Genomic DNA, 27,013 nt, shown 5'->3' on the forward strand with positions numbered 1-27,013 from the left:
ATTACAAAGTTAACTGATTCAGCAGTATAAGTCCAGTGGTACTGATATATTACAAAGTTCACTGATTCAGCAGTATAAGTCCAGTGGTACTGATATATTACAAAGTTCACTGATTCAGCAGTATAAGTCCAGTGGTACTGATATATTACAAAGTTCACTGATTCAGCAGTATAAGTCCAGTGGTACTGATATATATTACAAAGTTAACTGATTCAGCAGTATAAGTCCAGTGGTACTGATATATTACAAAGTTCACTGATTCAGCAGTATAAGTCCAGTGGTACTGATATACAAAGTTCAGTGATTCAGCAGTATAAGTCCAGTGGTACTCTCCTGTGCCGCATATAATTTTTAAAGGCTTTGCCGAGTGTGTGTGGCTTAGGGGTACGCTCTCTTGTGCTACATATAATGGAAAACCAAAATTTGGAGGATAAAGTAGGGAAAGATCAAGACCCACTTCCTCCTAATGCTGAAGCTGCTGCCACTAGTCATGACATAGACGATGAAATGCCATCAACGTCGTCTGGCAAGCCCGATGCCCAATCTCCTAGTACAGGGCATGTAAAATCCAAAAAGCCCAAGTTCTCAAAAAGTAGCAAAAAGAGAAACTTAAAATCATCTGAGGAGAAACATAAAGTTGGCAATATGCCATTTACGACACGTAGTGGCAAGGAACGGCTTAGGCCCTGGCCCGTGTTCATGACTAGGGGTCCAGCTTCACCCAAGGATCTAAGCCCTCCTCCTCCCCCCCCCTACAAAAAATTTAAGAGAGTTATGCTGTCAGCAACAACAACAAAACAGCAAAGAACTCTGCCTTCTAAACAGATGACATCACAAATCCCCAAGGCGAGTCCAAGGGTGTTGGTGGTTGTGAAGCCTGACCTTCCCATCACTGTACGGGAAGAGGTGACTCCATCCAGCATTTGCAGCACGCCCTCTGCATATGCTGGAAGGATCACCCACAGTCCAGTTACAGATTTGGCTAATGAAGGTGTGAATGTTGTACACCGGGAGGAGGATATTGATGTAGTTGGCGCTGAGGAGGATGTTGATGATTATGATGCAGACAGATACCAAACTGCCTTTCTCAATTTCTATTTATATTCTAGATTATATAACGGCTGAATAGTTTTCTATTTTACTCCTAGTGGAGAGGGGATCTGATGCAGACAGATACCAAACTGCCTTTGTCCATTTCTTTATATTTGAATTTCTAGTTCTACAGTCTATGCAGGCTGCTTTTTTTATATTCAACTACAAGTGTAGGGCGGGGGGGGATAGATAGCCACCAAAGTAACGTGGTGAATTTAATTTCACTTTCTAGCTCCACAGTCTGTGCAGCCTGCTTTTTTTTATCTTCAAAGTATTTACAAGCCTTGCAATCTAAATTAACTAGAGGTAGTGACGTGCTAGAACTCCACCCTCTATATGCTGCGAGGATGGAGGAGCAGCAAAAAGGCCATTCAAGCCTACACAGCCACCTACGACATAGGAAAAGGAGTGGGGATGCGCCTGAGTCAAGCGCACTGGAGAATGATTTCCGTGTTGTGCAAGGTTCTGCAGCCATTTTAACTTGCCACACGAGAAGTCAGTTCCGACACTGCCAGCTTGAGTCAGGTGATTCCCCTGATCAGGCTTTTGCAGAAGCAGCTGAAAAAAGTGAGGGAGGAGCTGGTACACCATTGCGATTGCACCAAGCATGTAGCTCTTGTGGATGAAGCCCTTCGTACACTTTGCCAGGATCCCAGGGTGGTCAGTCTTTTAAAGTCAGAGGAATACATTCTGCCCACCTTTCTTGATCCTCGGTTTAAAGCGTATGTTGTGTCTCTGTTTCCAGCGGACACAAGTCTACAGCGGTGCAAAGACCTGCTGGTCAGGAGATTGTCCTCTGAAGAGGACCGTGACATGCCACCAGCTCCACCTTCATTTTCATCACTGTTTGTGCAGTTCCAAAAAAGAGGAACTGCCATTTCTATTGCTACCTTCTTTCTTTCTGTATTTCCTGTGTCCTGTGGTCTGTTCTGCTAAGGGCATTGTTATTTCCAAGTTATCCAAAAGTTAAAAAAAAAAATAATAATTTTTATAAAAAAAATTATAAAAAATTAATTAAAAAAATAAATAAATAATTTTTTCCAAAATTAATTGGAAAAAAATATTACAAAATTTTAAAAAATCTAGCTTGTACTGCTATTTAAAAGTCTAACTACGATCATTCACTATTGCTGTACCCAAAAATAATAGGTACTGCTATTAAAGTACAGTCCAATGGTATTTTCCTGTGCCGCAGATAATTTGTAAAAGCTTTGCCGAGTGTGTGTAGTTATGTATCACAGGTTTTAAGAAGAGGCACAACACTGACAACCTGTTAGAGAAACTGAGGGAAATAATCTCTCTGTGGCTCACCCCACTTAGACTCTCCTGGGGATTCGAATAACTGCCATTTCTATTACTACCTTCTTTCTTTCTCTATTTAAAAGAAACTAAATAACTGCCATTTCTAGTACTACCTTCTTATTTTCTCTATTTAAAAAATAAAAAATAACTGCCATTTCTAGTACTACCTTCTTTCTTTCTCTATTTAATAAAAAACAAAAAACTGCCATTTCTAGTTCTACCTTCTTTCTTTCTATATTTAAAAAAAACAAAAAACTGCCATTTATAGTACTACCTTTTTTCTTTCTATATTTAAAACAAAAAAAACCTGCCATTTCTAGTACTACCTTCTTTCTTTATCTATTTAAAAGAAACTAAATAACTGCCATTTCTAGTACTACCTTCTTTCTTTCTCTATTTAAAAAAAATAAAATAATTGCCATTTATAGTACTACCTTCTTTCTTTCTCTATTTAAAAGAAACTAAATAACTGCCATTTCTAGTACTACCTTCCTTCTTTCTATATTTAAAACAAAAAAAACCTGTCATTTCTATTACTACGTTAATTGTTTGTGCAGTCACAAAAAAGAGGAACTGCGCCCTTAACTGCTATGTTGGTTTTAGACGTCCATCCGGTGTCCGCCATCTGTTCCCTGGAATTCAGACCAGTTGAGGTTTTTTTTTATTATATTGTGGGGACCACTCCGTCCACTACGCAGTCCAGATACTTTTTTGGTGGAATTCAGACCAGTTGAGGGTTTTTTTTATTATATTGTGGGGACCACTCCACTACGCAGTCCAGATACTTGTTTGGTGAAATTCAGACCAGTTGAGGTTTTTTTTTATTATATTGTGGCCCCGGTATCAAATTGGGTACCGGGGCCACTCCACTACGCAGTCCAGATACTTGTTTGGTGGAATTGAGACCAGTTGAGGGTTTTTTATATTATATTGTGGCCCCGGTATCAAATTGGGTACCGGGGCCACTCCACTACGCAGTCCAGATACTTGTTTGGTGGAATTCAGACCAGTTGAGGTTTTTTTTATAATATTGTGGCCCCGGTATCAAATTGGGTACCGGGGCCACTCCACTACGCAGTCCAGATACTTGTTTGGTGGAATTCAGACCAGTTGAGTTTTTTTTTTATTATATTGTGGGGACTACTCTGTCCACTACGCAGTCCAGATACTTTTTGGTGGAATTCAGACCAGTTGAGGTTTTTTTTATTATATTGTGGGGACCACTCCACTACGCAGTCCAGATACTTGTTTGGTGGAATTGAGACCAGTTGAGTGTTTTTTTTTATTATATTGTGGCCCCGGTATCAATTTGGGTACCGGGGCCACTCCACTACACAGTCCAGATACTTGTTTGGTGGAATTCAGACCAGTTGAGGGTTTTTTTATTATATTGTGGGGACCACTCCACTACGCAGTCCAGATACTTTTTTGGTGGAATTCAGACCAGTTGAGGGTTTTTTTATTATATTGTGGGGACCACTCCACTACGCAGTCCAGATACTTTTTTGGTGGAATTCAGACCAGTTGAGGGTGATATATTGTGGCCCCGGTACCAAATTGTGTACCGGGACCACTCCACTACACAGTCCAGATACTTGTTTGGTGGAATTCAGACCAGTTGAGGTTTTTTTTTATTATATTGTGGGGACCACTCCACTACGCAGTCCAGATACTTTTTTGGGTGGAATTCAGACCAGTTGAGGGTTTTTTATATTATATTGTGGCCCCGGTATCAAATTGGGTACCGGGGCCACTCCACTACGCAGTCCAGATACTTGTTTGGTGGAATTCAGACCAGTTGAGGGTTTTTTATATTATATTGTGGCCCCTGTATCAAATTGGGTACCGGGGCCACTCCACTACGCAGTCCAGATACTTGTTTGGTGGAATTCAGACCAGTTGAGGGTTTTTTTATTATATTGTGGCCCCGGTATCAAATTGGGTCCCGGGGCCACTTCACTACGCAGTCCAGATACTTGTTTGGTGGAATTCAGACCAGTTGAGTTTTTTTTTTATTATATTGTGGGGACCACTCCGTCCACTACGCAGTCCAGATACTTTTTGGTAGAATTCAGACCAGTTGAGGGTTTTTTTATTATATTGTGGGGACCACTCCACTACGCAGTCCAGATACTTGTTTGGTGGAATTGAGACCAGTTGAGTGTTTTTTTTATTATATTGTGGCCCCGGTATCAAATTGGGTACCGGGGCCACTCCACTACACAGTCCAGATACTTGTTTGGTGGAATTCAGACCAGTTGAGAGTTTTTTTATTATATTGTGGGGACCACTCCACTACGCAGTCCAGATACTTTTTTGGTGGAATTCAGACCAGTTGAGGGTTTTTTTATTATATTGTGGGGACCACTCCACTACGCAGTCCAGATACTTTTTTTGGTGGAATTCAGACCAGTTGAGGGTGATATATTGTGGCCCCGGTACCAAATTGTGTACTGGGACCACTGCACTATGCAGTCCAGAAAGCTACCTCGGTGAAACGTTTTGGACTAAAAACAATATTGTGAGGTGTTCAGAATAGACTGGGAATTAGTGGAAATGATTGCTAATGAATGTTATTGAGGTTAATAATAGCGTAGGAGTGAAAATAAACCCAAAAAGCTTGATTTTAACACTTTTTATGTTTTTTTCAAAATAAATCCGAATCCAAAACCTTAAATCCGAACCAAAACCTTTCGTCAGGTGTTTTGCGAAACAAATCCGAACCCAAAACCTCAAGCAAATCCGAATCCAAAACACAAAACACGAGACACCAAAAGTGGCCGGTGCACATCCCAAATAAACAGATACATGTGTAGGCAGACAAATAGTACTTTTATTGGTCCTCAGTTCACTCCATTAACTTATGTTGCATCCAGCAAATGCCTTTTAAATAGCTAGGTTATACACTGTATCTCAGGTTATCAATAAGGATGCATTCTGTCACAATGATATCATATAGAAATGACAATATAAACAAAACTTAATTGATCTCTAGCAGCATAATTTCACAGCATGGGGTCAGCATGGTGGCACAGTTCTTAGCACCCATTGGCTCGCTGCGGCGCAAAAAAAAAAATGGCTGGAGAGGGGTATGATAGGCTCACCGTCCTGGCCATAAAGTGGCTGATGTTGCTGGTCAGGTAAGTCCTCCAGATTTACCCATGTTATAAATAGGACCAGTTCAGCTTAGAGCTCACTTTGTGCTGGCAGCTCATTAGAGCTTGTTCAACATCATAAATCAGGGTTTTTGGTTTTGCCAAGCAAGGATAGTTTGGATGTATAACAGGTGAAGACTCCTGGATGTATTTGGGTTTTTTGTTTTGCAGAGCAAGGATCGTTTTGATCTATAACAGATGAAGATCCCTGGATGTAGTGTTTTTATTTCCCTCAAACATATCACCTGTCTCCCCTCTCTTCCAAAGTCCTTTAGATGTGCCCTTTGGAATGCACGCTCTGTTTGTAACAAACTTACCTCCGTACATGATCTCTTCCTCTCATACAACCTCAACCTTCTAGCAATAACAGAAACATGGCTCACGCATTCAGACACTGCCTCACCTGCAGCCCTTTCACATGGTGATCTCCATTTCACCCACACCCCCAGACCAGGAGGCAGACATGGAGGGGGGGTTGGACTACTTCTCTCCCCACAGTGCACATTCACAATTCTACCAAGTATCCCTTCACTCACATTCACATCTTTTAAAGTACATGCTGTTAGGATTTTTAACCTATTCTCTATGCGTGTTGCTGTCATCTATCGCCCCCCTGGTCCACACCAACAATTTCTTGAACACTTCTCTGCATGGCTCCCTCACTTCTTATCTACTGATATCCCCACCATCATCATGGGTGATTTCAACATCCCTATTTCTAATCCACGTTCCAATTCTGCTTCCAAACTACTCTCTCTAACCTCTTCACTTGACCTCTCCCAGTGGATTGAATCTGCTACTCATCAGGATGGCCACTGTCTTGATCTTGTTTTCTCTAGACTATGCTCAATTTCTAATTTTCTTAACACTCCTTTCCCCCTCTCGGATCATCACCTTATTAGCTACGTGCTCACCCCCAGTTCTTTACCCTCCCTAGTGTCAAACTCTTCCAAGCCTCCTCGTACCCGCAGGAATATCAACGCTATTGATTTTCAACAGTTTTCCACCTCTCTCCAACACCTTCTCTCCCCAATTTCTACATTCTCCTCCCCTGATCAGGCAGTACCCCATTTTCATCAAACCCTAGCAACTGCCCTGGATCAAGTTGCTCCAGCGACACTACATACTTCACGTAGAATTCGTTGCCAACCATGGCACACTACAGTAACACGAACTCTACAAAAACGTTCTCGTAAAGCAGAACGTCACTGGCGTAAATCTTGTGCCTCTAATGATTTCATCACATATACTGATATCTACCACTCCTACAGAAATGCTCTGGACACTGCTAAACAAGCATACTACCGATCTCTCATCTATGCTCAGGCTTCTAACCCCAAACGCCTCTTTAACACATTTAACTCTCTTCTGAATCCTCCCGCCCCAAATCCTCCAACTAACATCACTGCACAGGAACTTGCTTCCTATTTCAAGGACAAAATAAATAAGATCAGGCTTGAAATGGTATCTCCCTTGACAAGCAATCTGCTCAATTCCTTTGTAGCACCCTCTGACACTCTCTCTTCATTTGATCCCACAAATGAAGAGGAAGTTTCTACTCTCTTCTCATCTTCCTACTCTACCTCCTGTCCTCTTGATCCCATTCCCTCACAAATGGGTATGTCCCTGTCTCCTATGCTCATTCCCCCTTTAACTAAAATCTGTAATCTATCTCTTTCCACTGGTATTTTACCATCTATATTCAAGCATGCAGTGATTACTCCCATTTTAAAAAAACAGAATTCTGACCCTAACTCTCTCATAAATTACCGCCCCATCTCCCAGCTCCCATGCCCCTCCAAGCTTCTCGAGAGAATTGCCTACACACGCCTCACACAATTTCTTACAGCAAACAACCTATTGGATCCTCTTCAGTCAGGCTTTCGCTCTCAACACTCCACAGAGACTACACTGACCAAAGTTGTCAATGATTTGATCACAGCAAAAAATAATATTGACTATTGCAATTCCCTCCTTACTGGTCTTCCCAAAGTCAGACTTGAACTCCTACAATCTATTTTGCACGCAGCGGCTAGACTGATTTTCCTTACAAACCGTTATTCCTCTACTGAAGCACTTTGTCAGTCTCTACATTGGCTGCCTGTATTTCAACGAATCCAATATAAAATTCTTCTACTAACATACAAGGCCATCAACAAAATTGCACCGACATACATTTCCTCACTTGTCTCGAAATATCTCCCTACTCGACACCTCCGTTCTGCACAAGATCTATGTCTCTCCTCCACTCTCATCACATCCTCCCATTCTCGGTTACAGGATTTTTTCCGGGCTGCACCCACTTTGTGGAATTCCCTCCCACGCACAGTAAGACTTTCCTCTAGTCTTCAAACCTTCAAGCGTTCACTGAAAACCCACCTCTTCAGACGAGGTTATGATATTCCTCATCTTAATTTCCCTAGATTACCCTATTGCCATCCTCTACACTGCTAACGCAAGACAACAACCTTCTGACCAACATTGCAACACACACAGCCCACTCAGTACTTTTACCTTTGCAGTCTGGCTGGTGCATTGTGCAATATGATGTAGCACATGCCCTTGTGTTTCTAACTCCCATTGTCCTATAGATTGTAAGCTTTCGAGCAGGGTTCTCTAACGTCTCTGTCTGTATGTATTACCCAGTATTGTCTTATTAATGTTTGTTCCCAATTGTAAAGCGCTACCGAATTTGCTGGCGCTATATAAATAAATGTTGATGATGATGATGATTAATTAAAAGTGTTTTAAATCGTGTGTGTTTTATTTACAATTTTCTTTGGTGCACAACAGATCCCAGCATGCCCTGGCAGCCATGGGTATGCTAGTGCTTGTATTACTATAAGCACCTGCATACGCAGACACTTGATGACAGCCTGGGCATGCTCGGACCTGTATTGCACCAGGGACAAAATGTTTTCTTACTCTTAAATCATCTTTTATTACCCCACACCCACCGCTCAGGGGTGTGAAAAGAGCAGTTGTGCTTTCAGCACGGGGTTGGGTAACACTGGGTGGGGTACACTTTTTTTTTGTGTGGACTTGATCTCACTAGGGAATCCAACCCCATGCTGACCAGCCTGGGACTGGTTTGTCATTAAGGCAGGGGAACCCCCTGCTATAATGCCACCAGACAAAACAGGGTGACATCCTAGTGCTAGCAACATCCTCTTCAATTAGTTTATATTGTTAAACAGTGCAAGCTCTATTATGCAGATGGAAGTGTCATTTTCCCATAATTCACCCACTCTAATTGGCAATGTAATACACAATAGTCACTACTACAGCATTCTTTATTATGATGATTTATACTTGTCATGTATAAAAAATACCCACTATCACCTGGTAAAATGATTTAAACAAAAAAAAGAGTAATTTTGTTTTTGGAACCTACAACTACATAAGACTGTGTATATTTGGAATTGATAAATTCAGGAGCTTAAAATTACTAAAAAGTTGATTACATTTTGAGTTCAGTTTCTAAGGTTTACACTTAAAGTAACTATAAGAACAACCTTGGAAAAGTGTATTTTTCCCTATTTTTGCCTAATTGTTAATGCTTATAATTAAAAAATATATTTGCTTGAGTTAGCTGACAAAAGAAGGCCATATTTTCCCCAGCAAAAAGCAAATATAAAACTTCTTTGGGTAGACTATCTAGGTAAACTTATTTTACCTATTTAAATCAATCAGCCCAAAAAGTGAAGTGGTGTTTGGTTGAGAAGAGGTGAAAACCATCCAGTCATCAAGTGGTTAAATATCTCATCCCACAAATTTCATGTGGGTGAAAAACAAGGTGTACATGTCTGCCTAGTCTCCATTCAACAAGTAATGGCATAATCTGCCCATCAGAAGCATATCCCATTCCTAGCTATAGGCACCCATGTGCCAATGCATCCTTCAATAACAACATGGTACTACACTATTTTTATTATGGGTTCTGATGCCCTGTAGATCCCATCTGAGAGGATTCAACTGATCATAGCTCCTAACTAAAAAGGTTTCCATGGAAACGGCTAACACTATGTTGGTTAAAGTCCACCACACATATTAGGTGACAGCATGTGTGTCACGGGCACTAGGAGTCTTTACCCAGGGATCACCAGGTGGTAAGCTTACCAGAGCAATATAGATGGTAATAGTGTACTCTGGTAGCAGGGTGATCACGGAACAGGCAATAGTAGATGATGAGATGCTCAGGAAAGTCTATGACTAGCAGCACTGGTAATATGGAGGTGATAATACACGAGGAACTGTATGGACAAGGGCAAGTGGAGGTAGTCAGTGGTCTGCGTTAGCAAGTTGTACCACTGCTATAGTGAGGAGGAATGTCCAACAGAAATGAGGAGGTGATGAGAGTCAGCGGTCTGCGGATAGCAAGTGGTACCGCTGTCTGAGTGAAGGAATGGAATCCAAGTGGAGGTATCCGGGAAGTCAGTGGTCTGCGGTAGCAAGTTGTACCACTGCTATGTGAGAGGAATGGAACAGGTGATACTGGAACAGGAATCAGTGGTCTGCCTTCAGCAAGTTGTACCACTGAAAATATATGTGAGGAGGTGTACGGGGAGAGACTGCAACACAGGATGTACACGGGCACATTAAACACGATCCACAGTAATATGCACAATATATATAAATGACTGAACAGGTCTGCAAATGTAGAAAGTCTCTGAAGTAATCCAGCACAAGGTAACACAGTCAATGATGGCAAAAGACTCAGCGGATTGCAAACTCCAGAGGAGAACCAACACAGTCCAGCAAGATATGCAATACACCAGCACAGTCAATGAGAAGTATGCATACCGTGGTTCAGAAGGCAGTCAGACAGGAGTGCAGTGATACCTGGGCGGCAGGAGGCCGACAGGATGAGAAGTCCCTGGATGTAAGAAGCAGGAGTCTAGTAGGTGCAGCGCACAGGTAAGTAGACCAACAGGGACACGAATCCAATGCTGACAGGAGGGTAGCGACCAGGGGAACCAGGAAGGCGTGGAGAGCGGATCAGCAGTAGATGGACGATAGGACTGGCAGCGGCAGCAGGACTCTGCGAACCCACGGGAGAGATGAGATGACGCTGAGGTGCACAGGAGGAGCGGATAGAAATCAGCTAGCAGTCACGATGATGAACACAGGCGAGTTGCCAGCTGGAGGCTGTAGTGCACGGAGGCAGCGGATAGGAATCAGCTCACGGTCACGATGATGAACACAGGCGAGTTGCCGGCTGGAGGCTGTAGTGCACGGAGGCAGCAGCTAGGAATCAGCTCACAGACTTGATGATGAACAGGTGAGTGGATAAGGAGAGAAGGCTGTAGTGCACGGAGGCAGCGGATAGGAATCAGCAAACAGTCACTATGGAATATAATAGCAGTGAAGTGGTATAGGAGACTGTAGTGCACGGAGGCAGCGGATAGGAATCAGCAAACAGTCACTATGGAATATAATAGCGTTGAAGTGGTGTAGGAGACTGTAGTGCACGGAGGCAGCGGATAGGAATCAGCAAACAGTCACTATGGAATATAATAGCGTTGAAGTGGTATAGGAGACTGTAGTGCACGGAGGCAGCGGATAGGAATCAGCAAACAGTCACGATGATACAGTTGATGGTAGAAGTGGTATGGGAACCACAGTAGGAGAAGTGGTTAGGAAACCACAGAGGTAGAAGTGGTTTGGAAACCACAGGAATCAGCAGCGCTGAATACACGAGGAAACACAGGAACACCTTCAGAGGCTCATGGGGAATGAGACTCCAAGATCAGGCAACGTGGTGTTGACCACAGGTGCTTAATATAGGGAGTGTTGCCTGATCTGCCCATTGAGTTAAAGGGACATACACGAAAGTATAGGAAAGGGCTGCGCATGCGCAGACCCTCAGGATGGAGGACGACCACGGTTCCTAAATGTCCGGGAAGAGGCACTCACGGTCCGGTGAGTGACAGTACCCCCCCTTTTAAAGGTGGGCACAGAACGCCTGGAACCGGGCTTGTCCGGATTTTTGAAATAAAACTTCTTCAAAAGGGCAGGAGCATTAAGATCTTCAGCTTTGATCCAAGAGCGCTCCTCAGGACCAAAGCCCTTCCAATGAACGAGGAAACGGAGTACTCCTCGCGAAATTTTTGCGTCTAATACCTCAGTAATTTCAAAATCCTCCTCCTGATGAACTTGAACTGGCTGCGGAGCTGAGGGAGGTTTTGAAAAACGGTTGATAATAAGAGGCTTGAGTAAGGACACATGGAAGGCATTAGAAATCCGAAGATTCTTAGGAAGAAGAAGTTTCACACATACTGGATTGATAACTTGAATGATCCTATATGGACCAATAAAACGAGGGGCGAATTTCATAGATGGGACCTTCAAACGAATGTTTTTAGTAGATAACCAGACACGATCTCCAATTTTTAGTGGTGGAATAGCCCGCCTCTTCTTATCTGCAAAAGATTTATATTTGATAGATGTTTTCTTCAAACAGGTTTTGACCTGAGACCAGATATTTTTAAAGGTCTGACAGGCCGTCTCCACCGCTGGAACTTGGGTGGGCGGGAAGGCAGGAAATTCCGGAAAAGACGGATGGTGACCGTAGACCACAAAAAATGGAGTTTTGGATGATGACTCATGGTACATGTTGTTATGGGCGAATTCGGCCCAAGGAAGCAACTCTACCCAGTTGTCTTGATTGGCTGAAGAGAACATCCTTATAAAAGTCTCAAGATCTTGATTGACACGTTCAGTCTGTCCGTTAGATTGCGGATGGTAAGACGATGAGAGTGCTAATCGTATGCCCAAGGTTTTACAAAGGGCTCGCCAGAATCTGGAAACGAATTGTACTCCTCTATCTGACACAATCTCAGACGGACATCCATGGATGCGGAAGATCTCTTTAATGAAATGTTCGGCCAGGATAGACGAGGAAGGCAAACCAGACAGAGGGACGAAATGAGCCATCTTCGAAAATCTGTCCACCACCACCCAAATAGTGTTATGATTCTTACTAGGTGGTAAGTCAGTAACGAAATCCATACTAATATGGGTCCACGGCTTGTACGGAATGGGTAGTGGTCGCAGCAACCCTGCTGGAGTTCTGCGGGAAGATTTGAATTGGGAACATAATTCACAGGAAGCAATGAACTCTTTGACGTCTCTCCTCATTGAAGGCCACCAGTAACTTCGAGAGAGCATCTCAAAGGTCTTGTGTTCACCGGCGTGTCCAGAAAAACGAGAGGCATGGAACCACGAAAGGATTTTCCTCCTTAGAGTAGGAGGCACGAGAGTCTTCCCAAATGGTAGCGTTTTGGTGGATGAAGCAGCCAGTGAGATACATTTGGGGTCTAGAATGGTATGGTTGGAAACCTCTTCTATATCAGAGGACGTCACAAAAGCTCTAGATAAAGCGTCAGCTTTTTTGTTCTTGGCAGCTGGTTTGAAGGTTATTATTAATTCGAAACGGGAAAAGAAAAGAGACCATCTTGCTTGGCGAGGGTTCAAGCATTGGGCAGACTGAAGATATGACAAGTTCTTATGATCCGTGAAGATCGTCACTGGATGGCGAGCTCCTTCCAATAGGTATCTCCACTCCTCTAATGCAGCTTTGATAGCCAGTAACTCCTTGTCTCCGATAGTATAATTCTTCTCTGCGGGCAGAAGACCCCGAGAATAGAAGGCACAAGGATGGAATTTTTGCTGTTCAGAGCGTTGGGAGAGAATAGCTCCCAAGCCCACATTAGAGGCATCTACTTCTAGAAAGAAGGGGAGTGTCACATCAGGCTGTCGAAGGATTGGAGCCGAAGAGAAGGACTCTTTGAGTGTTTGAAAGGCTTGAGAAGCCTCAGGCGACCATTGCTTAGGATTAGCCCCTTTTCGAGTCAGGGCCACAATAGGAGATGCAATGGAAGAAAAGTCTTGAATGAAGCGTCTATAGTAATTGGCAAAACCTAAAAAACGCTGAATAGCACGAAGAGTAGTTGGCTGGGGCCAATGTAGTACAGCATTCACCTTGTCTGGATCCATCTTCAGGCCAACTCCGGAAACTATATACCCCAAGAATGGAATCTGGGGTAATTCGAATGAACATTTTTCTAATTTACAGAACAATGAATTTTTTCGTAGCCTGGAGAGGACTTCTGCCACATGTTGGTGGTGAGAAGGCAGGTCCTGGGAAAAGATCAATATGTCGTCCAGGTAGACGACGACACATACATATAATAAGTCCCGAAAGATCTCATTGATGAAGCCTTGAAAAACAGCGGGGGCATTACACAGCCCGAAAGGCATTACCAGATATTCGTAATGCCCGTCTCTGGTGTTAAACGCTGTCTTCCATTCGTCACCGGAACGGATTCTGATTAAATTGTAGGCACCACGAAGATCCAACTTAGTGAAAATACGGGCTCCCTTGATGCGATCGAATAGCTCAGTGATCAGCGGAATGGGGTACCGATTCTTGATCGTAATGGCGTTGAGTCCACGAAAATCTATGCAAGGGCGTAATGATCCATCCTTCTTTTTGACGAAGAAGAACCCAGCTCCAGCGGGAGAGGTGGAAGGTCGAATAAACCCACGCTGGAGGTTCTCCTGTATATACTCAGATGTAGCTTGAGTCTCAGGTAACGAGAGTGGATAGACCCGGCCCCTGGGGGGAGTCTTGCCAGGTAGAAGGTCGATCGGACAATCCCAAGAACGATGAGGAGGAAGACGTTCAGACTGAGCTTTATCAAACACATCAGTAAATGAAGCGTATTGAGGAGGGAGTCCCGGTGAGGTAGATGAGATGGAAGATTGCTGTACTTTGAGAGGAATAACTTGGGAAAGGCAACGATGGTGACATTCAGGCCCCCAAGACGTGACTTGAGGGGTGCGCCAGTCAATCTGGGGAGAGTGACACTGAAGCCATGGAAGGCCTAAGACAATCGGACTTGTCGTAACAGGAAGGATTAAAAACGATATTACTTCATGATGCAGGGCACCAATCTGAAGTGTCACTGGAGACGTACTCTGAGTGATGAGACCGTTGATGAGACGTGATCCATCTATAGCCGTCACAGTAATGGGTGTTTTTAAGGTAATCACTGGCAGAGACCATTGATTTACTAATGATTTGGAAATAAAATTTCCTGCTGCTCCGGAATCAATTAATGCCTGTGACTCAAAGGTTTTGGTAGCAGAGGAAATCGTAACATCAAAAGCGCAGACTTTAGATTTCATGGAAGATGGAGAGGACTCCAGGGACCCTAACTTCACCTCTCCAGAACTAGTTAGGGCCTGGCATTTCCCGATCTCTTAGGGCAGGAGCTGAGAATATGAGTGGAATCAGCACAATAGATACAGAGTCTATTCTTTACTCTTCGTTTTCTCTCCTCGGAAGATAATTTGGAACGTCCTATCTCCATGGGAATCACAGAGGGTGAAACTGGACGAAATTGAGGGTTAGAACGAAGAGGTGCTTTAGCAGAAGTTGTTTTCTCAGCCTCTCTTTCACGAAATCTCATATCAACACGATGGCATAGAGAGATCAAATCTTCAAGTGATGAAGTAAGCTCTTGAGTAGTCAGTGCATCTTTAATTTTATCGGAGAGCCCCTGCCAGAAGGCGGCAACTAGGGCTTCAGTGTTCCACTGAAGTTCAGAGGCTAAGATCCTAAATTGAATGACGTACTGGCCTACTGTATGAGATCCTTGTCGTAGGCGGAGGATGCTGGAAGCAGCGGAGGTCACACGACCTGGTTCATCGAACACACTTCGGAATGTAGAAATGAATTTGGCACTATCTTGTAATATCGGATCATTTCTCTCCCACAGAGGGGAGGCCCAAGCCAGGGCTTGTCCTGAAAACAAAGAGATAAGATAGGCCACTCTGGAACGATGGGTAGAAAAATTTTGAGGTTGGAGCTCAAAATGGACTGAACATTGGTTCAGGAAACCCCTACAAGTTTTGGGGTCTCCATCGTACTTTGACGGAGTAGGCAGGTGAAGCGTGGAAGCTGTAGACACCTGGGATGGCACTGGGGAAACGGAGGAAAGCACAGAAGCCTCAGGAGTAGCTGTCACAGTCTGTCCAGATGTTCCTTGGGAGGTTAATGACTGATAACACTGAAGTAACAGCTGTTGGCGGGCATCCTGTTGCTCCACACGGCTGACCAGATGCTGCAGCATCTCCTTGGCTGTAGGTTCCGTATCTGGGTCTGTCATGGCCTGATCTTACTGTCACGGGCACTAGGAGTCTTTACCCAGGGATCACCAGGTGGTAAGCTTACCAGAGCAATATAGATGGTAATAGTGTACTCTGGTAGCAGGGTGATCACGGAACAGGCAATAGTAGATGATGAGATGCTCAGGAAAGTCTATGACTAGCAGCACTGGTAATATGGAGGTGATAATACACGAGGAACTGTATGGACAAGGGCAAGTGGAGGTAGTCAGTGGTCTGCGTTAGCAAGTTGTACCACTGCTATAGTGAGGAGGAATGTCCAACAGAAACGAGGAGGTGATGAGAGTCAGCGGTCTGCGGATAGCAAGTGGTACCGCTGTCTGAGTGAAGGAATGGAATCCAAGTGGAGGTATCCGGGAAGTCAGTGGTCTGCGGTAGCAAGTTGTACCACTGCTATGTGAGAGGAATGGAACAGGTGATACTGGAACAGGAATTAGTGGTCTGCCTTCAGCAAGTTGTACCACTGAAAATATATGTGAGGAGGTGTACGGGGAGAGACTGCAACACAGGATGTACACGGGCACATTAAACACGATCCACAGTAATATGCACAATATATATAAATGACTGAACAGGTCTGCAAATGTAGAAAGTCTCTGAAGTAATCCAGCACAAGGTAACACAGTCAATGATGGCAAAAGACTCAGCGGATTGCAAACTCCAGAGGAGAACCAACACAGTCCAGCAAGATATGCAATACACCAGCACAGTCAATGAGAAGTATGCATACCGTGGTTCAGAAGGCAGTCAGACAGGAGTGCAGTGATACCTGGGCGGCAGGAGGCCGACAGGATGAGAAGTCCCTGGATGTAAGAAGCAGGAGTCTAGTAGGTGCAGCGCACAGGTAAGTAGACCAACAGGGACACGAATCCAATGCTGACAGGAGGGTAGCGACCAGGGGAACCAGGAAGGCGTGGAGAGCGGATCAGCAGTAGATGGACGATAGGACTGGCAGCGGCAGCAGGACTCTGCGAACCCACGGGAGAGATGAGATGACGCTGAGGTGCACAGGAGGAGCGGATAGAAATCAGCTAGCAGTCACGATGATGAACACAGGCGAGTTGCCAGCTGGAGGCTGTAGTGCACGGAGGCAGCGGATAGGAATCAGCTCACGGTCACGATGATGAACACAGGCGAGTTGCCGGCTGGAGGCTGTAGTGCACGGAGGCAGCGGATAGGAATCAGCTCACAGTCACGATGATGAACACAGGCGAGTTGCCAGCTGGAGGCTGTAGTGCACGGAGGCAGCAGCTAGGAATCAGCTCACAGACTTGATGATGAACAGGTGAGTGGATAAGGAGAGAAGGCTGTAGTGCACGGAGGCAGCGGATAGGAATCAGCAAACAGTCACTATGGAATATCATAGCGTTGAAGTGGTATAGGAGACTGTAGTGCACGGAGGCAGCGGATAGGAATCAGCAAACAGTCACTATGGAATATAATAGCGTTGAAGTGGTGTAGGAGACTGTAGTGCACGGAGGCAGCGGATAGGAATCAGCAAACAGTCACTATGGAATATAATAGCGTTGAAGTGGTATAGGAGACTGTAGTGCACGGAGGCAGCGGATAGGAATCAGCAAACAGTCACGATGATACAGTTGATGGTAGAAGTGGTATGGGAACCACAGTAGGAGAAGTGGTTAGGAAACCACAGAGGTAGAAGTGGTTTGGAAACCACAGGAATCAGCAGCGCTGAATACACGAGGAAACACAGGAACACCTTCAGAGGCTCATGGGGAATGAGACTCCAAGATCAGGCAACGTGGTGTTGACCACAGGTGCTTAATATAGGGAGTGTTGCCTGATCTGCCCATTGAGTTAAAGGGACATACACGAAAGTATAGGAAAGGGCTGCGCATGCGCAGACCCTCAGGGTGGAGGACGACCACGGTTCCTAAATGTCCGGGAAGAGGCACTCACGGTCCGGTGAGTGACAATGTGACAGCTTAATGTCACAATATGGGTAGTGTTGGAAACTCAATGTGATGTCATGAACCTAAGTGCAGTTGGTAGTGAAGCTTGTCTTTTCACCAATGCTGTAGAAGTTATATAATATGAATGCTTTGTCATTTTTATCTTCATTAACCTCTCATTTTCTTCTTCATTGCACCAAGCTGACAAAGTTGCTCTCTTATATGATGTAAAGAAAAACATATACAGTGAACCTATATTGCGATGACGCATAAAAAGGAGCAACAAAATACATGTTGAGTGTACCATTTGACCACAGCATGTGAAATGTGCTAAAAAAAATCTGTAGATTCATGTAGTCCCTGAAGGAGTAATCTACTCTGCAGCTGCACTGGACATGTGTTTATTTATTGCCTTACAGTCTGGCTGCAAGCGGTGTTCTCATTTTATCACCTACATTGCAGAATTGGAGACCAGCAACTTTAGGCTGATATTCAGCTGCTTCATCCCAGAGGATTATAAACCATGCAAAATAAGAAATAAATATTAAGCATGCCTACAAACAAAAGTAAGACTAGTCAATATATTTTTGCAGAAGCTTATTTGCATTACAGTAATTAGTGCTGATTCATTAGCTGCTGTCCCCTGAGTATGACAGATAGGTTTGCATAGCATGTAGTTAACTAGGAGAGTGGCCACTATGTCAGTCTGCAGATCACTGCTTATTCTTCAAGCAAAGTAGTAGCAATACACAAATTAAACACATGTGGTGGTTCACAGCTAGTTAATGTTCACAATTCAGTTTTAAATCTTGTAAAGTCTCTAATTGGAGCTATTGAGAAGTTATGTGGGCTTCAATTTTTTTTTTAACTCTTTATGTTCAAACTGTATCAGAAATACATTACAAAATAAAGACCCAGTGGAATAGTGCAATGTCCAAAATTTAAAGAGTACATATGCCAGGGTATCAAACACATATTTTGCAACACTTAACATAGCCCGAAGAAACAACTGGCATGGGAAACCAGTAACTGCCGTGCCAGAATCAAAGGGCGGTATATTGTATGGGCAAAAAGCTGGCGAGTGGGAAAGTCACTGATCAGATATGGGGTTTCTAGTGATAAATGATGGGGTCAAGGACGAGAGGGGCAGGGAGGGGATAGGGGTGTGTGGGAAGGTGTCAGACATAGCATGTTTAAGCAATACCGGGGACTAGGATGTGGTGACAACAGAACCAAAGGGTCCAAATCAAGTGGTATTTGGGTAACTTGTTGTCTAAGAGGACAGTAATTCACTCCATCAAAGAGACATACCAGATACGGTTGAGCAGCTCAGTTCTTGAGGGAGGGGCGGGTTGTTTCCTTGCTCTAGCGATAAGCCATTTAGAGGCTTGGCAGATGTGTGTAAATAAGCGGTCAGTGGGTATACTGACATGTGAAATTGGCTGGGTAAATAGGATCGACAGGGGTTCTCTTGGGATCTGCACCCTAGCAATCTAGTGAGCAATGTCTAATGTGAGGTCCCAAAAGTCCCAAATTATTTGGTATTCCCACCATATACGAAAGAAAGTGCCTGCAGCACCACAGAGTCACCAGCAGAGGCACCAGGGGGTACATACTGTGGAGTCTGTCTGGTACTATATACCACTGAGTGTAAATCTTATAGCAATTCTCTTAAATACCAGCATTGATGGAGACCTTGGCCGTTCGGGTGCTAATGACAGACCATTCTTCGGTGTCCAGGGAGACCTCGAGATCGCATTCCCAGACTTCTTCATGGGATCATTTGGTCAAGTGGAGTCGTTAAGGAGCAGTACAAAATTGAAATATTCCCTCTGCAGCCAAAGGAAAAAATGCAATTCTGTTCAAACAGGAATAGGGCTCAAAGTTTCTAGGATTAGGATTGAGATTGAATAAATCCCCAAATTTGAAGATATTGGAAGTGCATAGAAGGAGGTAGGGGGTGTTTAGTGTGTATGTTTTCATATGACACAGGGGCCGATTTAACCATAATATGGAGAAAGCGATCAAAATTATACAATTTCCACAATCGGGAGACTGTGCCTGAATGGCTCTGGGAAACAACAGGTGGGTCCAGATTGGTATCAGGGGGAGGGATAAGAGGCTAGATCAAAACAACAATTTGCCAAGCCCCATGTCAACAAATCAAATGCCATGTAGGGCAGTCATAGACCGAGGTAGGTCTATGAATCTTAGGGAGCCAGGCAAGGTTGAGGAAGGGAATGTCCAAGGCCAGGGCGATCTCTATGTTGACCCATTTTTTGAGACCCGGGACAATGTGCCACGAGATAACGTGACTGAGTTGGGTGGCTAAGTAGTAGTTATGTATCAAAGGGAGTCCAAACCCCCCAGATTCCTTAGGCTTGGATAACAAGGTTTTACCAAGTCTAGGTTTCCAGCCTTCCCAAATGAAATGGTTGGAGGGTTGTAATTACACAATTGGGAACCGGAAGCGTTTAAAATAGGTACAAAAGGCACGGGAGTACGTTCATCTTTATAGTGTGGATTCTCCCGATCCAAGAGATGTACATTGGGTGCCATTTGGCAGGGGCCTGCTGGAGATGGGCCAGTAGAGGGGAGAAATTTAATTGGTAAAGCCCAGAATACAAGTATCTAATGTAGTGGAGACAACATTGAAATTTGAAAGAAAGCTGCAGACTTTCCCAGGTCATATGGGGGATCGACATAGTTTCAGACTTGGTGTCATTGATCTTATGCCCTGAAAGGGCCCCGAAGCGCAACAGTTCTGTCATGAGGTTTTGGGAGAGAGATCCTTGTAATAGTGACTGTTAAAAGCACATCATCAGCGAACAGGGATATCTTACATTGGTTACCACCAGGTCGGATTCCGGTTATGTCAGGATTGAGAGGGATCCTACCCACCACAGTGGTTCAATGCAGAGAGCAAAGAGAAGGGGCAATAGCGGACATCCCTACTGAGTGCCATTTTGCACAGAAATGTGTCCAGAAACCTGCCCGTTAGTCATGACCCATGAGGTGGGGCTCACATACAGGGAACATATAGCCTGTAGGATTGTTCCTCGGAAGCCAAAAAAGATAAACGAAAGGATAAAGGACATGTTATTGCACACTTTCTCTGCATCCAAGGCGAGCAGGACTGATTGGAGTTTTTTTGTTTTTATATAATGTGTCAAATTGGCCACTCTGCGGGTATAATCAGGTAACTGCCTGTTGGGGATAAACCCCTCCTGGTCAGGATCAATTAACTCGGACAGAACGTGTTCTTTAATTTTTTAATACTATGTATTAAATATATTTTCTTGTAATATTCTTGTAATATTAAATAGGAAGTCCTGCCAGAGCAGTAGTTTAACCTAAACCCACTCATTGTGGCGTGTCCAATCTGCTGAAAAATCTATTCTTTCATCAGACTCAGTCACAATAAAAATGTTCCCAGACTCTGGGCCTGGAGAGTACTATGAGTACAAGTTCCAAGTCACACATTACATGGGTGAGTCCCTTATGTTTCTACTGGGTAGTTGGCTTTACAAAAAAAATGCTCTAGCTGGAGTTCTCTTTTAACTGCGTATAAGCCCTCTTTGTTATGTATTTTTAGAAAATTATTATTATTATTATTATTATTATTAATTTTTATTTATAGGGCGCCACTAGGTATCCGTAGCGCCGTACACGGACAGACAGAAACACGATACAGGGTGAGACAGCACAGTACAGTTAACAGAAAGCACAGTAACTCAGAAGCTCAATGAACAGCTAGATTAGAGGTGAGAGCCCCCAGCGGGGTAGAGACAGGGGCCAGAGGACCTCACGGAGGAGACAAGGAGCTGGAGAGCAGAGTTAAGGTGGTGGAGAACAGAAGGAGAGGAGGCCCTGCTCGGAGGAGCGTACAATCTAAGGGGAGGGTAGGACGGACATAGACAAAATGGTAGGAGGAGGGAATGGGGAGAACGGAGGCAGAGACAGAGATGGGGGAGAGGAGAATGAAAAGGAGGGTAGTAGGAGGGGGACAGGAGAGGGAGGGGGGTAGGGGGAGACTGGGAGGAGGTCAATGGGTGGGGGACTGAAGGGCTTTAAGGAAGAGGTGGGTTTTTAAGGCCCGTTTGAAGCTGGACAAGTTGGGGGAAGTTCTGATGGAGCGGGGGAGCTGGTTCCAGTGGAGGGGGGCAGCGCGGGAGAAAATAGTGGTAACTTTTGACAATAATGTTTGACTAGCCAAATGAGATGAGATTTACCTCAACATTGTTTGGTTGACTATTTTACAATTGGTAGAATGGTAAATATATTGAATGGAATTTCATATTTTAATCATTTGTAACATAGAGCATATAGAATATGACAAAATTAATAATTCTCATTGTCTGCAGCTCCATTGATCCATTGTACTGGATTATAAATTTTCCTGTCATGTCAGAAAGGTATGACCTCTGCCTGCACAAATGTGATACACTAAGTAAAAGTTATTAAAACCCTACAGAGACCCATGTCACTGATATGGATAACATATTATGGGTAGTTTAGTTGTGTCAATAGGTTTCTATATTTGCACGGATGATCATTTTGATCACATAGTCATTCATAATTTGAGACCACTTAATCACCCAACATGAAACAAATTAACTGAATTAATCATGTTGCTCACCTATAATAAATTATACTTTGAAACAGACATGAATGGTCACAAATTAATTTTATATAATATCCTCATAAAAATTATTGCCTTCAGGGAAACATTAATGACCACATCTGGTCAATATGGCCTTCCACATACAGTATGTGGCCAAATAGGGTATATATATGTTTATTAAAAGACCCTATAAAGTGACTAGTAGTACACAATAATGTATCACCACAACAATACTACACAGTTAATCTAAAATTGTTATTTCTGTTCAAACTTCCTCTTATATGGCTTGTACTACACTAACTGCAAGATAGAGAGTTTCTTCTGGTACCCAAATTTAAGTGCCCATTGCTGCTAAAAGCCTATGATCATTAATCATATGGCTTTAAATCTCTAGCAGGTCTATTACTAGAAGCACACAATTCTTAGTAAATTAACCAACTAACGCAAAATATTTAGCAATCGTAAAATTAAATTTTTTAATGGCCACAATTCTATCACCAACATAACTGTAAGTAAAGTTAAATTATTTAATCACACATCTCTCTGTTATGATAAACATATGACAGCACTTACAGACATATATTAAAAGTGTATCTTTGTTTTACCCATAACATAACGTTGAAAATATAGACATTATATCTAAATCCTTACACACAGTACACATAGTATAAATACAATTTTACAATAACCCTCTTGTCAGAAATCAAAAACTACAGCTGTCAGCACCTGCCAATACCAGGCCCCTGTCTCAGTAGTTCCAGTATACCCATTGATATACATACCTAAAATGAGAAAATATGCCAGGGAATAGTCTTCAGTCCAAAATTCCAGACTGAGGCAATAGTCTTTAAGTAAAAAAAAAAAGGGATAGAGAGACTCCAATTTCTCATTTATCCTCTTCATGATGACTATGAGAGGAGATGAAAATACCCTTTTGGCCTCTGGTACACACTAGAAAAAACATCCCAGGGCAACCAAGGTGGAAACATATACTTTCTCTAGCACCATCCAGCCAGCCAGCATGTTTAACTGATTACATCTCAATTGTGTGATTCCAGTGAACTACCTTGAAATCCTCCAGTGTATAAACTTAACATTACTTTTAATGTTCCATGGGGGGAACAGCTTGGAGGCTATCCGGTCTGCTGGCTTAAAAACTGGTCACATAACAAAATCTATTTTAGAGTGCCTAGCCCACTGGATGAACAACCAACATCTGTCATAAGGTTCACAGACAGGACCGGTGCAAGGTTTCTTGGCGCCCTAGGCAAAATTTAAACCCTTCGCCCCCCCTCCCTTCCCGCACACATCAAATTGGTTGGGATTTTCGATAGTGAAAATATCGACTGTGAGGAGACTTACAAATAAAAACTGAATTTAGGAAAAAGCAATTTGAATATAAATAGACTTACCTGAAAACCGACGCTGCACATCTCCGATGGCACCAGCATGCTGGCCGCAACTTATTCCGAATGAAGAGGTGTCCGGCACTACACTTTGACGTCATCGCGACTTGGAATAATGTTAATTTAAAGCGGCAATATAACTGTATTGTTAGAAAAAGTGGAGATGTTGCCTATAGGATTCTAGTTATCATTTATTTAGTACATTCTACAAAATGACAGCTAGAATCTGACTGGTTGCCATAGGCAACATCTCCACTTTTTTAAACCTGCAGCTTAGAAAATATAGCCCATAGACTCAATGTTGCTTGAGTGATTACACTGGAGGGACTTCTTAATTCCTTAATGTGTTACTGTGTGGTCACTCTGTGTTATAGCTATGTGCTCTGTTGTACAAAGAATATTTTAGTCTGTTCTCTTGTTGGTTTTTATATGCACGATATGTTATGTCTGTATGCTTAGACTGTTTAAGAAAAAAGTTATTCCACAAAAAACTTCCCTATATTAACTGAATAAAAGAAGCATATTCTGCAACAGACATCTGCTGGACTTAAGTTCATCAAAAACCATTAGTATTCCATGAAAGGAATAAAACATACTCCTTAGAATTAGAATAGTCCTTATTCAGTTATCCCCACTGTCATCATGGGCAGCATTTAATATCTACCTTCTCCACTGATGGAACAGAAAGATGAGGAGATGCTTGGCTTGAATGCAATGGGCCCCTATATAGACATTCTGTGCTAATCTGGACAGATTTACTGGAATTCAATATTTCTTGTCTTGTTTCTTCAATGATTAGGCTTCTTAGGTACACATTTAGTAAATCTTATCAGTATAGCATTTAAAGATTTTTTCCTGATTAACCACATTTTATAATTTTAAGCAACATACTCCTAGCTAACATCTCCAAAACATCTCAACCTGTACCAGTTTAGCTAGCATGCACTAGTGAATCAATGTCATCTACACCACCACAGTCAATTTCCACAATAACATTGCACAAAAAGCATGTTATAAATGTTAGCTTTTATTATCTTCATACATATGTTTCTCAGATTGAGCTGAATATTTGATTTCAAACTATAAATAAGAAATATATTCTCGGTCACAAAGTCACTTTATAGATAAAGGAAAGTGTGCTGCAAATAACATAACTTCCAAAAATTCTTTGCAGTTTAGAATAACATAAATAACACAGAGGTTTTATAAGGATACAAAAGCATATTGAAAAGAAAAACAGAATTGTGCATAAAATACTTTATCTGCTCTATCTGTGCTATACAAATAGGAAAAAATACAATCTCTTCAATACATACAATTTTGCCTGTACAATCAGTGTTCATTTATATGCAGTTTTCCTGTTTACATAGATTTACATTGTTTGAATCTGTTTATCAACTCAACAGCCTGACTTTGTAAACACGACCTTATGTAACTCCATTTGACACAGCATTGGTTCTCTACCACCATCATTAATTGTACAGTCATTGTGTATAAACCACGTCTTACTGTTTATAAACACTTTATTACTATTCCTTTGCCATGTGTAACCTGGTAACCATTATAACCCTCATTAGCCTTTAGCATTAGTATTTTATGTATGTTCCTGTACTGAATTTCTACATAAAGCTGTGTAGTCTCCTGTTGGCTGCTTGCCCAGACTTTGGGTACTGGATATAGGCAATGGTACATTTTATTGTATCCCTCTGGGGTGTTCCAGAATGTTTACGTTCCCCAGCCAAATAAAGTTCAAAATCCTCTCAAATAAAGCGTCAGCTATCCATCGTAGTGACTGAGTTGTTGGCATTATACCAGCATATTACAGGGCTCAAACTCTATTTGATCCCTTCAGGGCTTTCAGAGTCTGCAATACATTTCAATGCAATAAAAAAGAAAATTAAATTGAGCCTGCTGTCATGTCCTTATTTCACCTTTCTAAGTGGTCTTTCAAACATATGTGGTTTGCTTGTCAGTTAGCAGCAAATGTCATGTAGCTGGACTATCATAGTAGATCCATAGTTTTTTAATCCATATTAATTCTTATTTACAAATAGAGATTTAGAGAGCATTGACTTTCACTGCTTGCCATCTGGAGTTCCAAGCCTACAAATGTCTCATACAACACAGTCAATCTGTTAAACACATTGTAAGAGAAGCTGTTTACATATGCACTTAAACATTTGCTTAATTTCTGTTAACTAGACATCAGCAAAATTAGTCAACAAAGATTTAGGTTGGTTCCATCTTTGGCCTATGATACAGTGCCAAGATGGCAGAGTTTTAGATTTTTTTTTCAGAAAGGTGCATTTCTATAACTTGACAACATGGTAGGAGGGAATAGCTCCAAACACTCAACTAAAATGAATGTAAAATCAATTTACAAAGCCAATCATTCCAACAAAATAAAAAGAAATGTACTTAAACAAATTATGTTGCTGCTTATATGAGTTGGCTGTAGACATAGGGCCTGATTCACTAAGGAAAGTAAAGCAAATAAAATGAGTAACTGTGCACCTTGGCAAAGCCATGTTGCATTGGAGGGGGAGCTAAATTTAAAATGTGGGAACAGATTTATAGTTAGGGCAGCACGATGGCTTAGTGATTAGCACTTCTGTCTCTCAGCACTGGGGTCATCAGTTGAATTCCCGACCATGGCCTTATCTGTGTGGAGTTTGTATGTTCTCCCCGTGTTTGCGTGGGTTTCCTCCGAGTACTTCGGTTTCCTCCCACACTCCAAAAACATACTGGTAGGTTAAGTGGCTGCTATCAAATTGACCCTTGTCTGTGTTTCTTTCTGTCTGTGTGTGTTATGGGATTTAGACTGTAAGCTTCATTGGGGCAGGGACTGATGTGAGCGAGTTCTCTGTACAGCGCTGCGGAATTAGTGGCGCTATATAAATATTTCAAAATTATATAAAAATTTCAGTGTAAAACTGAAGCTATCAAGTATTTGTGTGCTACATGAAAAAACACCCAGTATTTAACTTATGTGCAAAATAATAAACTAATATACACCCCTTGCATTGAAACATGGCTTAGTCCAGAGAAAACTTACTAATTTTTTTTGCCTTACTTTCCTTAATGAATCAGGCCGATAGTATTTAAGCTTTGTTTTATTTATTTTTAAACTGTGTGCCTAACTGTGCTTATTTTTCAATATCTGTTATACAAAAATCAGAATGAAAACTCATTATCACTGATATTATTAGGTTAAATACATTTCAGAAAAAACTGGGTCCATAATTATCTCACAATGAAAAGTAGTACAATTTACATAGGTGTTTCAATTGTCTTTTTAATTTTCTGACTTTTTTGTAAAAATTATTT

The sequence above is a fragment of the Mixophyes fleayi genome, chromosome 2, assembly GCF_038048845.1.
Source record: "Mixophyes fleayi isolate aMixFle1 chromosome 2, aMixFle1.hap1, whole genome shotgun sequence".
NCBI classification, from domain to species: Eukaryota; Metazoa; Chordata; class Amphibia; order Anura; family Limnodynastidae; genus Mixophyes; species Mixophyes fleayi.